We start from the raw sequence: 13,598 nt of genomic DNA on the forward strand, positions 1-13,598 counted from the left end.
GTTATGGTTAAGTTGGTGGACATTACATTAATCATGTTATTCGTACTAAAACCACTGTAGTATATAGTACTTGAGATTTCTTTTTTTTTTTTCAGCACAAAAAAGTTCACTGTGCTTAAAAATTATATTAACTTACATGAATTTAGAATTTCTTAGGTGATCAGTTACAACAAAAGTTTTAAATTTAATGAACTTGTTGGGTTTTCTTATTTGGTTATTTCTCTTTAGCTTGGTGTGTCTCCACCTTTAGTCTGGTCCATCAGCTCCCCTCCTGACCATTCTGTCCAATTTGAGAGATAAGAGGTTTTGTTATGACATCCGGCTAATTGGATTATCCCTGCTGGACTCGATAAACTCATTCAGGGCACGCATCCTCCGGTCTGCGCCTTTCATTTATTACAATTTCTTCTGTGTCCCATCTTCTGATCATTAGAAATATTAGAAATATCAGTGTCCTATTTCTGTCCTTGTCATTAAGTATTTGGGCTTCATTAAACACTAAGATAAAGCATTATCTCTTACATGAAAGAAACAGGCCCCGTTCATTAGAAAAGCTAATGCACCAGCTATAGGACACTAAACTGTGTGCCATTTCAATTTTGCAGCTTTTCTGCTGCTTTTATACGTTCATTTCTTGGCTATAATGTGAATAATGTGGAGGCTGATGCTTTGAGAAAGAGCAATTACCGCTGTTCTGCATTCTCCAGAGCCGTGATCATTATAGCGGCAGTGGTTTTAGACCATTTGTCTGGGGCACAACGAGTGGCAAACTACAAAACGAAACGTACTGATGGAGTGATTCAAAGCTGCGCTGATTATCTCTGAGAGCAGAACACGCTGCGTTTGTTCATGTCAACAAAATGACTCTATTTATTCAATGTATTCATGTGATTTAAACCCTAATGATTCTCAGTAATTGCGGATTCTTTTTTTTTAACACAGTTGTTTCTCACATACAGTACATATTTCCACTCAACGCAACAACTAGAATACTATTTTGGATTTTACTTGGATAATCACTACTGAGCTCAAAGTCATGGGACATCAATATGTTTGTATGATTACAGGTGCATCTCAATAAATTAAAATATAATCATAAAAAAGTTTATTTGATTCTGTAATTCATTACACACAGAATGAGTGATTTTTAAGCATTTATTCCACTCTGGAACACATTTTGTGTTCAAAAATAAACCATAAACCATATATAAATAGAAATGGTAGAGCCTACCATGGTCTTGAATCATTGAAATGAGTTTGCACTTAATTCGTGATCTGAATCATTTGTGAGTCTACTCGTCTGCCGTTTCTGTTTAAATGTCAAGTAATGTTTAAATGTCACCATCTTTTAAATGTCTTATTGTCTTGTTTTCTGTTCTTTGAGCGATAGAGTAAATCAAAACACTGAATTATGACTCATTATGTGTGGCGAGCACATGTGGGGGGTGGTGCTGATGAGGAAACTTATATTTGTTTTTATTCTATTTTTTTTCTAAAAAGTATTTTCTAAATATGATGGGTTGTTTCAGCATTTAAAGACATGAGAACAAGTCAGAAACATCCCAAAATACGTGTTATAAATATATTTATCAATGTATTTAATATAGTATGATACAACATTACCATTGATGCAGTTCAAAAATATCCTACATTTTAATTTCCTTATAGGATTTCTGTTTTATAGTATAGTTTTGTAGTATACTAAAAAAAAGAGCTGCTATTTTTTTTTTAATCAAAACATGGGCAAATGGATGCAAATACATGTCATTGTCTTTTATAAATAATTTGTAATATCCTAAAAAAATTGTATTGGGTCCAAGAGGGTATCTCAGATAAATAGATTTTATACATACTGTATATAAGACCAAATTATAGGTTGATTTTAACACAGAAATGTTGGCCTACTAAAGTAAAATACTCAATATTTGGTCAATTCTATTTTGCATTAATTACTGCTTTATCAGTGGCCTTCAGCTCATCTGCCTTGTTGGGTCTGGTGTCTCTCATCTTATTTTTGACTATACTTTATAGATTCTCTATGCAGTTTAGTTCAGGCGAGTTTACTGGCTAATCAAGCACATTGATTCTGTGGTTATTAAACCAGGTATTGATCATTTTGGCAGTGTGCATAGTTGTCAAGTCCTGCTGGTAAATGAAATCTGCTTCTCCATAAAGCTCACCAGCAGTGGGAAGCACATGTTGTGAGAAGTTATTATCTGTTGGGTGTAGCTGATTTATGAATTGGAGTGAGGCGTGATAATGGATGGTGGGTGGGTAGTGTGATGTGTTCCCAGAATATGTCATGGAAGGTATTATCGTCCCCAGTGGACAGTGCAGTGCAGAGACTGTAAAAAAGATGGACGCCGTGTCGCCGTTCGCATTCATTAAATGAAAATGAAGCCAAAATCTTCCTCCATGTTGGCGATGCGGAAACCCGAGTCTGTAGAGCGCAGTAGAGACCAGAGGAGGGAGAAAGACTGTGGAGAGACAGCCTACTCATTTGTATAACCCCGCCCCTGAGGGCTGCCTCCACAGAGCTCATACAGTCATTGGCCCCACCACACCTTTTTAAATAGAGCTGAATAACATTTTAAAAAATAATTCTGGGGGGATATAAAATTTTGACAATATAAGCAGAGGTTACACTAGCTGTTGCATTTAAATAATGGAGGTAGAATTACAGTATATTGTAAAAAAAAAAAAAAAGCGTGATTGAAAGTTGTCTGTTTTGCCATTGAAAACTATGAGGATGGATGGGGTTACGCAGCTTTCTGCAACCGAACAGCAGGGGGCGCCCGACCTGTGGTGGCTTCACTTTTGAAAGACGATGCTCTGTCCAGCTATACACAGCCTATGGTGCAGTGCAGTGGATGGAAATGATTGCGATTGGTGGCATCTGGCTAAATTTGTCCATGTGAACAGACATGGGTATGTCGCCACGAGTACACACTCACAAGGTAACACCTCACAACATATACAGATGTGGGGAATCTCAACCCATCCTCCAAAGTAGGGGATTTTATGACTGATAAACTGTACATACTGCAATCCAACAACCTTTCATGTCATTGTTAATAATAATAATAGTAATAGTAACTGTTTTAGGGTGTGGTTTGCATTAAAGCTATGTATTTAAACTGTCATCCAATAAGTGCAGGTTTGCATAGCATCAGCCATGTGTCGCTAAGCCTCACATCCTATATCTCTTCATTTTAATCCTGTATAACAATGCTGACCCTCCAGACGCTGCTACATCCCACCTTCAGCACATCTCCACGTTCTGAAGTTCGGTAAATGGACTCTCTCTGACCTTCATCCACTAAAGCTCTACCCAGCTCACTGCTCTTTGTGGTCACTGCCAACATGCTCTCACTTGTGTGTTTCACATGCAATCAGAGGCCAGTGATAAAACTCCCGCCGCTCTGTTATCCCTCCTACATCTCCCAGTGATGTATACCACACATTGTGTTGAATTATTTCTCACTTGTGGCTCACAAGTGGCAGAAGCAGAGTGGAAGGAGTGGATTCTGAGTGAATCAGGACAGTGGGGAGCATCACTGAATGGAATGTGGCAACAACAAATGTGAAGCTAAAAAAATAGCCAACCTTTATCACTATATTCATTTCTTTATCCATATAAAGGCTGGATTATACTTCTAGGTTGAAGTGATGCACAGCTTAATGGCGTATCCTGTGAGAGTGCACTGCAAAAAAAAAAATACATTAATAAAAAATGAGACATAATATATGTATATTGAAATGTATATGTTTCTATTAAGTATCTTGGTATAGCATTACAAAAAAGGATACCACTTTAAAATAAGACTACATTTATAAAGGGTTTATAAGTGTTTTACAATTAGTTTATTAATGGTTACTAATAAGGTTGTAAATGCCTTAAAAATCATTAATAAGCAGTTATAACACATATGTAGAAAGGGCAACAATGACCTGTTGTTTGCCAAATAGTGAACCCACAGCCATCTATATTGTTGCCCTTTCTGCGTATGTGTTCTAACTGATTATTAATGATTTTTAAGGCATTAAAAACCTAATTAGTAACTATTAATAAACTAAATGTAAAACACTTATAAATCCTTTATAAAGGTAGTCTTATTTTAAAGTGGTACCAAAAAAAGCAATCTCAAAGTCTAAAAATGAGTAAAGTAAGACATCTTATTCCTATATCATTATTCCTATAATATTCTTACCTAATTTACAATGCTTAGTAAGACAGAAAATAAGATGTATAGCCTTAGAATGAGATAATTTGATTTAACTTAAGATAATAATTTTTTTTTTAAGTGTGTATAGCCTACGTTGCTCTGAGCATTTATACTTTTGCTTTATAATTTTTCTGTGTTGGTATCACTCTGCACATAAATAGTTAAACAAAGTTTGCAAAGGCAGGAATGTGAAGAAACAAGGTGCATATCAACTGTTAGCATCTGTTAGCAACACTACTAACCCACTCCAAACCTGCCAAGCCTGGATCTTAACAGTGGATACTGACGTAGATTTGATGCAGATGCTAAAATTGGTCTTAACTCTTTGTGGCTGAAGATATAAGCCAAGCTGTAGTGCTCATCAACCACAATCGATACGTTACACTTTACACTGAGCTGTATCCGTCATTGTAATATGATACTAAAGTACATATCAGGTTGTTAGCATCACAAGTAACCCACTCTAACCCTGCCAAGCCTGGCTCTTAGCATCACGGCTATCCTATGTAAAACTTTTTGAGCCCAGCTGCATTATTTAGCATCACAGCTTCATCCCTGCTGAGGCTGGCTGTTAGCGTCACGACTAGCCTGCTCCAACCTAGTGTATACTATACTGGCTGCTGTCCCTGATAGCATCACATGACTCCAACTCTGCTAAGCCCAGCTGTTAGCAATGCCACTAACCCTGAGTGTTAGTTTGGACCTAGACAGTCATCTTTCATGCACAGTGCTATGTGCGCGGTCATTTCCTTTCGTTTTTTTTTTTTTTTTTTTTTTTTTTTTTTTTACAAGATGGGACTAACCTGCATGAACATGGGCGTGGCTTCATTTTCTGCCCAGGATATCTTTACTCCACTACCACTATCTTTACATAGAATAAAAGCATTTTTTTTGCTCTATTGATGCTTAAAATGTTGCATTTGCTGTAATATTAATGTTTTAACGTTGGAAATATCACTTTTAAGTCTTATTAATATTTTAAGAACCTACACACAGTGTAGAAATTCTCCACCAGCTCCTTCTGCCAGTGGAACAGATGGATGGATATGGCTGAGAAAAAAAGATGAATTGAGTGATGGAGTCCAAAGAGCAAGAGAAAGGTGAAAGAACGAGGCCAGAGAAGAAAGAACGAGAAAGGAGAGCAAAAGCAGTGAGAGAAAAGAGACAGATATAGAGAACAATGAGAGAGAGAGAGAGAGAGAGAGAGAGAGAGAGAGAGAGAGAGAGAGAGGCACCCTGGGACCACGAGAGAAGGAGTAGCAGACACCATTACTCAAAGCCTGGCACTAGACTGTGACTGACGGGTAGTGCCAAGCTGGCCGTGGTAGCCTTGCTTCTGATTGGTCCTTAATGTTTGGGAGCCTTGCTCTTGATTGGTGCCGGTTTGGAAGTAGCTCCTTTCTTCTGATTTCCAAAAATTGAGAGCCAGTTCAACACTGCCCCCTGTCTTCCTGTGTGCACATAGACTCTTGTTATTAAATGGTTATTGTTTTAAATAGAATACAAACACAGCTTGAATCTTGCCTGGTTCTTTAAATTCAGACTTAATAGCCATAAAAAAAAAATAAAAAAAAAAAAAATATATATATATATATATATATATATATATATTATTTTATTTTATTATTATTTTTTTTTTTAATATCATCATTGATTGAAGATTCATTAAGAAGCAATATAATACAAAATACATTTAATTTCTTGTCAATGGGTCACAGGCTTTGTTATTCACTGTTATTCACAAAAAATGGTTGGGTTCAGACAAAAAGTGCTAACTTCTGAACTGTGTAACAGATCCAGATTTTAATACCTGCTAATTTTACGCATTAAAACCTTTTTTTTTATTAAACATAGTTCAGCTATGTTCAGCTGCACTCGAACAGGTGTCACGTCATTGAGTCTACACTCCACATCTCATGCAATGCATCATTGCAACCCAGTAAACAAGCAAAACATGTGCATGGTTTCATCATTCAGAGGTTCAATTTATTGAACATACATTGATCTTTTCCAATAATGAGAAAAGCAGGCCAGGATTTGCAGCTTGTCTACTCCACAGCATCTGTGTGGTCTGGAATCCGTCCGCATCTATATCACACCACGCATCTGCTGCATCCAGGCATCTGGTGAGGAAATTAGAGGCAGCAAAAGAGGTAAACACTGCTTAAATAGCGCAAAACGCCATTAGTCACACAGCTATAACACCTATAGATGTTTCTGTTCATTCTGCCAATCGCATTGATTTAGCTCCCAACAGCGAATTCATTTAGAGAATGGATTCAGTTCACGACAGCAATCATAGAGATTCAGATGTAAATACAGAATATAGATTAATATACTGAACTAAACACCACTGACAAACATGAAACCAAGGATTAAAATTAGAATTTTATTTTAAGACAATTAAATTTTGAATAAAAAAAAGAGTTCTAACTGCATGATGTTGACCTGAGGCAATAAAAGGAAAACACACCTTTTAAATGTTAATGATAAAGCAGTGCTATAGTATATAGGATATTCAGAGTATATAGATTATATAGATTATATAGAGTATATATTTATAAAGCAGTGCTATAGTATATAGAATATGTAAAGTAAATAGATTATATAGGTTATACATAGAGTACACGTGTCTAAAGCAGTGCTATAGCATATAGGATATTCAGAGTATATAGATTATATAGATTATATAGAGTATATATTTATAAAGCAGTGCTATAGTATATAGAATATGTAAAGTAAATAGATTATATAGGTTATACATAGAGTACACGTGTCTAAAGCAGTGCTATAGCATATAGGATATTCAGAGTATATAGATTATATAGATTATATAGAGTATATATTTATAAAGCAGTGCTATAGTATATAGAATATGTAAAGTAAATAGATTATATAGATTAAACATAGAGTACACGTGTCTAAAGCAGTGCTATAGTATATAGAGTATATAGAGATTATAGAGTATATAAATTATACATAGAGTACATATATTTATAAATCACTGCTATAGTATATAGAATACTGTATATAGAGTATATAGATTATATAGAGTATATATTTATTTATACACTATAGTATTTGTTTTTATACATAAACAATGGACACTAAATTCATTATTAAATATTATTAGGCATAATAATGTAAAGTCCATTGCTACTAATTAGCACCCAGGTAATTGGCAGCTACTTGTTAAGGCGTTGTAAAAGCATGATAATCATATAAATAAGTGTTATTTATAGATGCCATTGTATTTGTGTGGCAAAGCATAACAGAGCTTGTGTGTGGTATCATACGGAGAGCATTATGTTGGACTGTGGGCATCCTGAATATTAATATTGAAATATCCATGTGTGAAACAGAAGCAACACCTCACTTGCTGGGAACCCAAGTCTCTCCTGCTTCTTTACTGACTTTCTCCCACACATACACACACACACACACACACACACACACTAACTCTACCATCTGGGGTCTGTAACACATTTTTTTATGTTAGCAAATGTTATGTTAGCAGGTTTATATTCATAAGTCTTACCAGTAAATGAAAACGCTGAAGGTTAAAACCAAAGAGAATTGTCGTTTAAACCCAATATTCTTACAGTATTAAACAATACTTATGTTTAAATGAAAATTACAGCCCAAAAGTTGATGTAGTCCATTCTGAATCCATACACTGTAAGCCTGGATAAGTTGAATTTACTTTAAAGAAATTGAGGAAACCGGTTGCCTTAAAAAAGTTAAGTAATGGGTGATGAAAACTTACGTTAACATAACTTAGAACATCAAGTTATAACAACTAAAGAGGAAGTTGATATAACTTTTTTATTATTGTTATATTGTAAGACCAGATAAGTTGAGTTTATTTAACTTTTTTAAAGCAGCCGGTTCGCTCAATTTTTGTAAGTAATGGGGAATGAAAACTTGAGTTAGCATCAATTAAAATATCAAGTTGCTACAATTAAAGGGGAAGTTGATTTATTTCTAAGGAAGCCCAGAGGAAATCACGACACACTGATGGTGAGTGTTAGTCAGAAACTGTTGGACACACCCAGTATGCAAATAGATTGTGACAGAAGCCAATGGAAAAGAAGCTGTTAATGGCAACAGACTAAACTCAGTTATTATAAGTTGGTTCAACTCAAAGATCTCAGTTTGAATGTACAGTTTATGTGCCCACAAACGTTCAACTAACTCAAAATATCCAATTGTATGTAAATATTTTATGTTCAAACAACGTATGGGTTTACAGTGTAGAGTTTAGTATGATATTGGCCCACCGTCTGCAACATTAACAGCTTTAACTCTTTTGGAAATTCTGGAAAGGCTTTCTACTAGGTTTAGTACTATGTTTATGTTTTTTATATTTTTTTTTACCATTTTTCTAGAAGTGCATTTGTGAGCTCAGATATCGATGTTAGACAAGAAGACCTGGTTCACTGTCTCCGCTAATCAAATCATAATCCACCTCTCCAATATGTCTGCTGAGGTTGGGCACTGGGCGGAGTTAAGGTGGCAACATCGGTTGTCAATCCGGCCGCTCTGACTATAAAGCGCTGCAAGGAACCCTGATATTTCTTGTTTATTTGATATCTTCTTAATAATCATGGACTAAGGCGCTGCCACTATGACTGTGAGATTGCTGGTTTGAATCCCGGTCATGTAGCTTGCCGTCAGCTCCTGGAGCCCTGAGGGAGCGCAATATATATATATATATATATATATATATATTTTTTTTTAAAGCATAGATGGAAATTGGAGTCACACAACAATGCAAAAAAATACATATCTGAAGGATTTTAATAATTATATTGCATAGTAAAGTTTATAGGCAGAAAGTGGGGACAGGTAACAAATTTATTTATTTATTTATTTTTTTTAATTATATATTTTACTTTTGCAATTGGGTCAATGTACAAGACACAATGCTTAATAATACAATGTATTTTATGTCATTTCCTGGGTCCACAAATGTCACTTGTTATTACTAAACTTTACCTTTTTTAAAAAGGGTTTTTAAAAAAATAAGATTGTGGGTATTGAGATGTGCATGGACAAATTATATGCTATATTGTTAAATCCAATAAAACAGATTTAAAAACAACTACATTGAATAACATCGAATACTTAATGATGAAAATATTTTTTGCCTGACAACCAAGGACAAGGTTGAGCTTTGGCTTGGTGTAGAATCCGTAAAACTCTGGTCTGAAGGAAACCATGTGAACATATAAAGAGCACAGGCAGCAGAGAGCAGTCAGCCTAATGACAGGAGCTGAAGAATGAGGCCTTCATCTTCAGCTGGGTCTCTGCCTGCTCACTTCTATTTACCAACATCAAAAATTGACTTTGCTATTCGATCCTTTCATCATTTATGAGTGCCTCCCGTGAGGGCACAATTTACCAGCAATTAATGTCAGCCGTGGCAACTTTCACAATTCGGCTGCCATTTAGCATGAGCCGTGCGACTGCAGGTTTGGAAGGTTCAGAGCGAGCAGAGAACACATGTCACTGTGATGCATAATTTAAATGCTCACTGGGCCTGCTGTACTTTCAGGCAAGAAAAAGTCCTAGACTTTTATCTGTGAGGTCTTAATCTACTGTGCATTCTGAGAGACCTGAATTAATCAATTACTTTTCATTAAAAAGATGAATTTCTATTACTGTCTATTACTGGGAGCTGGGATGAACCTATCTTTACACCTAAGGATCACAAAAAGTATATTTGAATTAGGAAAAGATTATTATTTTATGTAGTTCATGCATACTTATTTCCTATTATATTTAGTCAATAATAAAAAATGAAAGAAATTGTAATCTTTAGGCTGTGCCTTATGTTTGGGCAGTTCAACCTTTAACAGGTAAACTCCAACAGGCTCCTGGCACCGTCAACCAGGAAGCAAATGTCTTTTTTTTCTCTCTTTAATCACCATCAATCACATGTTTAATACTCAGAAAGAGTTTGGAAATATCAATATTTGGTGGAACAACACTGATCAAAGCTTCCATGCACCTTGGCATGCTCTCCATCAGTCTTTCTCACTGCTTTTGGGTGACTTTAAGCTACTTCAGTTCTGGAGGTTGACCGTCAACTTATTTTCGAATGTCAGCCAGCAATGACAGGATGACAACGAGTGACCTACAAAAAGAATGGCAAATGGCAGCTGGGGTGAAGTGCTCTGAAAGAACAGTTGGAAACATGCTTCTAGAATCAGGGCTTAAGTCATGTAAAATTTGAAAAATGCTCTTCATCAATGAGTAGCAAAAAATAAAAGAACCAGGATGAAGTTTGCAAATAAAAAAAACACAAGGATTGGACTATAAGAGATTAAAGTAGGATCATCTTCTCTGATGAGTCCAATTTTCAGCAACAGTGTTTTGCACCCACTGTGAAATTTGGTAAAGGATTGATGATTCATCACTGATTGTGGAAACTTCACACTAGACCCTTGTTTTTCAAATAAAATGTGAAATCATGTCATCTGCAGGTGTTGATCCAATGTGTTATACAGTCATATGTATAACACATTGGATCACACACACAAGTTTGGTCACCCCTATTAATCTTAATAATTTTTAGTTGTAAATATTTGGGTGTTTGCAACAGCCATTTCAGTTTGATATATCTAATAACTGATGGACACAGTAATATTTCAGGATTGAAATGAGGTTTATTGTACTAACAGAAAATGTGCAATATGCATTAAACCAAAATTTGACCGGTGCAAAAGTATGGGCACCCTGATCATTTTAGTGATTTGAATACTCCTAACTACTTTTTACTGACTTACTGAAGCACTAAATTGGTTTGGTAACCTCATTGAGCTTTGAACTTCATAGCCAGGTGTATCCAATCATGAGAAATGGTATTTAAGGTGGCCAATTGCAAGTTGTTCTCCTATTTGAATCTCCTCTGAAGAGTGGCATCATGGGCTCATCAAAACAACTCTCAAATGATCTAAAAACAAAGATTGTTCAACATAGTTGTTCAGGGGAAGAATACAAAAAGTTGTCTCAGAGATTTAACCTGTCAGTTTCCACTGTGAGGAACATAGTAAGGAAATGGAAGACCACAGGGACAGTTCTTGTTAAGCCCAGAAGTGGCAGGCCAAGAAAAATATCAGAAAGGCAGAGAAGAAGAATGATGAGAACAGTCAAGGACAATCCACAGACCACCTCCAAAGAGCTGCAGCATCATCTTGCTGCAGATGGTGTCACTGTGCATCGGTCAACAACACAGCGCACTTTGCACAAGGAGAAGCTGTATGGGAGAGTGATGCGGAAGAAGCCATTTCTGCAAGCACGCCACAAACAGAGTCGCCTGAGATATGCACATATTTGCACACATTTTCAACTGAATTACTGAAAGAAAGTAACTTTTTTTCTTTACATATTTACTTTTTATATTGAAGTTACTTTTAAAAATACACTACAGGAATTATCACTTGTTTATAATGAAAGGATGGACATTGTGACGAACTTGAGAGACAGGTAATGGTCCATTTAGTTTCCAGGTAGGATTGCTCTCTCTTCCTCTCTTTCTCTCTCTCTCTCCTGCACTCACTCCTACACTCACACACAGATCCAGTTGCACTGGCATGTTTTGCTCTAGCAGGATTGGTTGACAGCAGCCTCGTCCTGTCCTTCAGCAGTGGACAGCAGTCACCTGAAAGCCCATCGGAGTCAGGACAGCAGGACAGGGGTCATCACAGCTCAGCTACAGCTATTCTGATCACGCTCATCAATCGCTTTCTGGACCATGACTCTGAGTCACCATGTTCATCAAGATCCTCCTGGATTCAGTCCAGCTTTCTGTGACACAGACCGAGACCTGAAGCTGGCTCATCACTAAGGAATCTGAAAAAAACAACGACATGAGGATTCGGGATTAATTCAGATCAGTATCTGAGGTATGTTTAAGGTATGGATTAAGATTAAGGTTAACCTTAATGAGTGAAGAGCTTCTTCAGCAAACTTTTCATACTTTCATAAACTATTTTAAATTTACAGTTGCAAGAAAAAAGTATGTGAACCCTTTGGCATCACTTGGATTTCTGCATGAATTGGTCATTAAATGTCACAAAATGTTAACATACTCACAGTGAGGAGGGGGGAAGGTATGTGAACCTCTAGGCTAATGATTTTTCTAAGAGCTAACTGGAGCCAGGATGTCATGAGATCTCTAAAAGCCTTGATGTTTATGTGTCCACGGTAAGACAGAAAGTTCAACATGAACTAGAACCTGTGGTCATCCTGTAAAGATGACTGCAAGAGCACAGCACAGAATGATCAATGAGGTGAGGAAGAATCCTAGAGCGTCTGGACGGATTGCCGTCATCAATGGAAAAATGAATTCCCATTTTACCAAGATTTCGCAGAAAAACTGAAGCTCAACAGAGGATGGATGACGCAACAGGACAACCACCCAAAGCATAAAACAACCGAACTGAATCAACAACCGAAAACTGTTTTTCGAAGAGGAATGGTCCAAAATTCCTCCTGATTGTTGTGCAGGTTTGATCTGCAACCACAGGAAACGTTTGGTTGAGGTTTTTGCTGCCAAAGGAGGATCAACCACTTATTAAATCCAAAGCTTCACATACTTTTCCCCCCTCCACCACTGTGAATGTTAACATTTTGTGTTCAATAAATCTAAAGCCATGCAAACATATAATTTTTTTGTGTGCTATTAGTTTAAGCAGACTGTGTTTGTCTATTGTTGTGACGTAGATAAAGATCAGAACACATTTAATGGCCAATTTCTGCAGAAACCTGTACAACTGTACATTAAGTTAATTCCCCTATTACTGTATTTTTTAAATAATCATATTTGTCTGATAAATATGATTATTAACTCATGTCTGATAAATTATTGCAGTACCAGTAAATGTCATCCAGACTATGAAGGAACACATAAGGAATCATGTAGTAACTTAAAAGTGCTAAACAAACCAAAAATACTCTGCAAGGAAACTCTGATGAACTTATCCTATGCAACAGAGAAAACTCTCGCTCTTCCTTTCCTGGAGCGGTCCTGATGAGTGCCAGTTTCATCCTAATGTTTGATGGTCTTTGTGACTGCACTTGAAGATGCTTTTTTTAAGTTCTTGAATTTTTTTGGGATTACTGACCTCCATTTCTTTAAGTCATTTTTTTTCTTAACTTTGAGTTTGAGTTGAGTAGTTCTTAATATGTATTAGAACATTACTCAAATATGTGTAGCAAACGGGGGTTTATTTCAGTCAGTGGTGTATCTGTGTTTTTCTCCACCAGAATAGCAACATGGCAGAAATTTACCTGAACACACCTCACTTCCAAGGCGTGAAAATAGATTGTTGACAGGGTGTAAAGATAGCAATAAGCATGGGTGCA

Source organism: Astyanax mexicanus, chromosome 7 (assembly GCF_023375975.1).
Source record: "Astyanax mexicanus isolate ESR-SI-001 chromosome 7, AstMex3_surface, whole genome shotgun sequence".
NCBI classification, from domain to species: Eukaryota; Metazoa; Chordata; class Actinopteri; order Characiformes; family Acestrorhamphidae; genus Astyanax; species Astyanax mexicanus.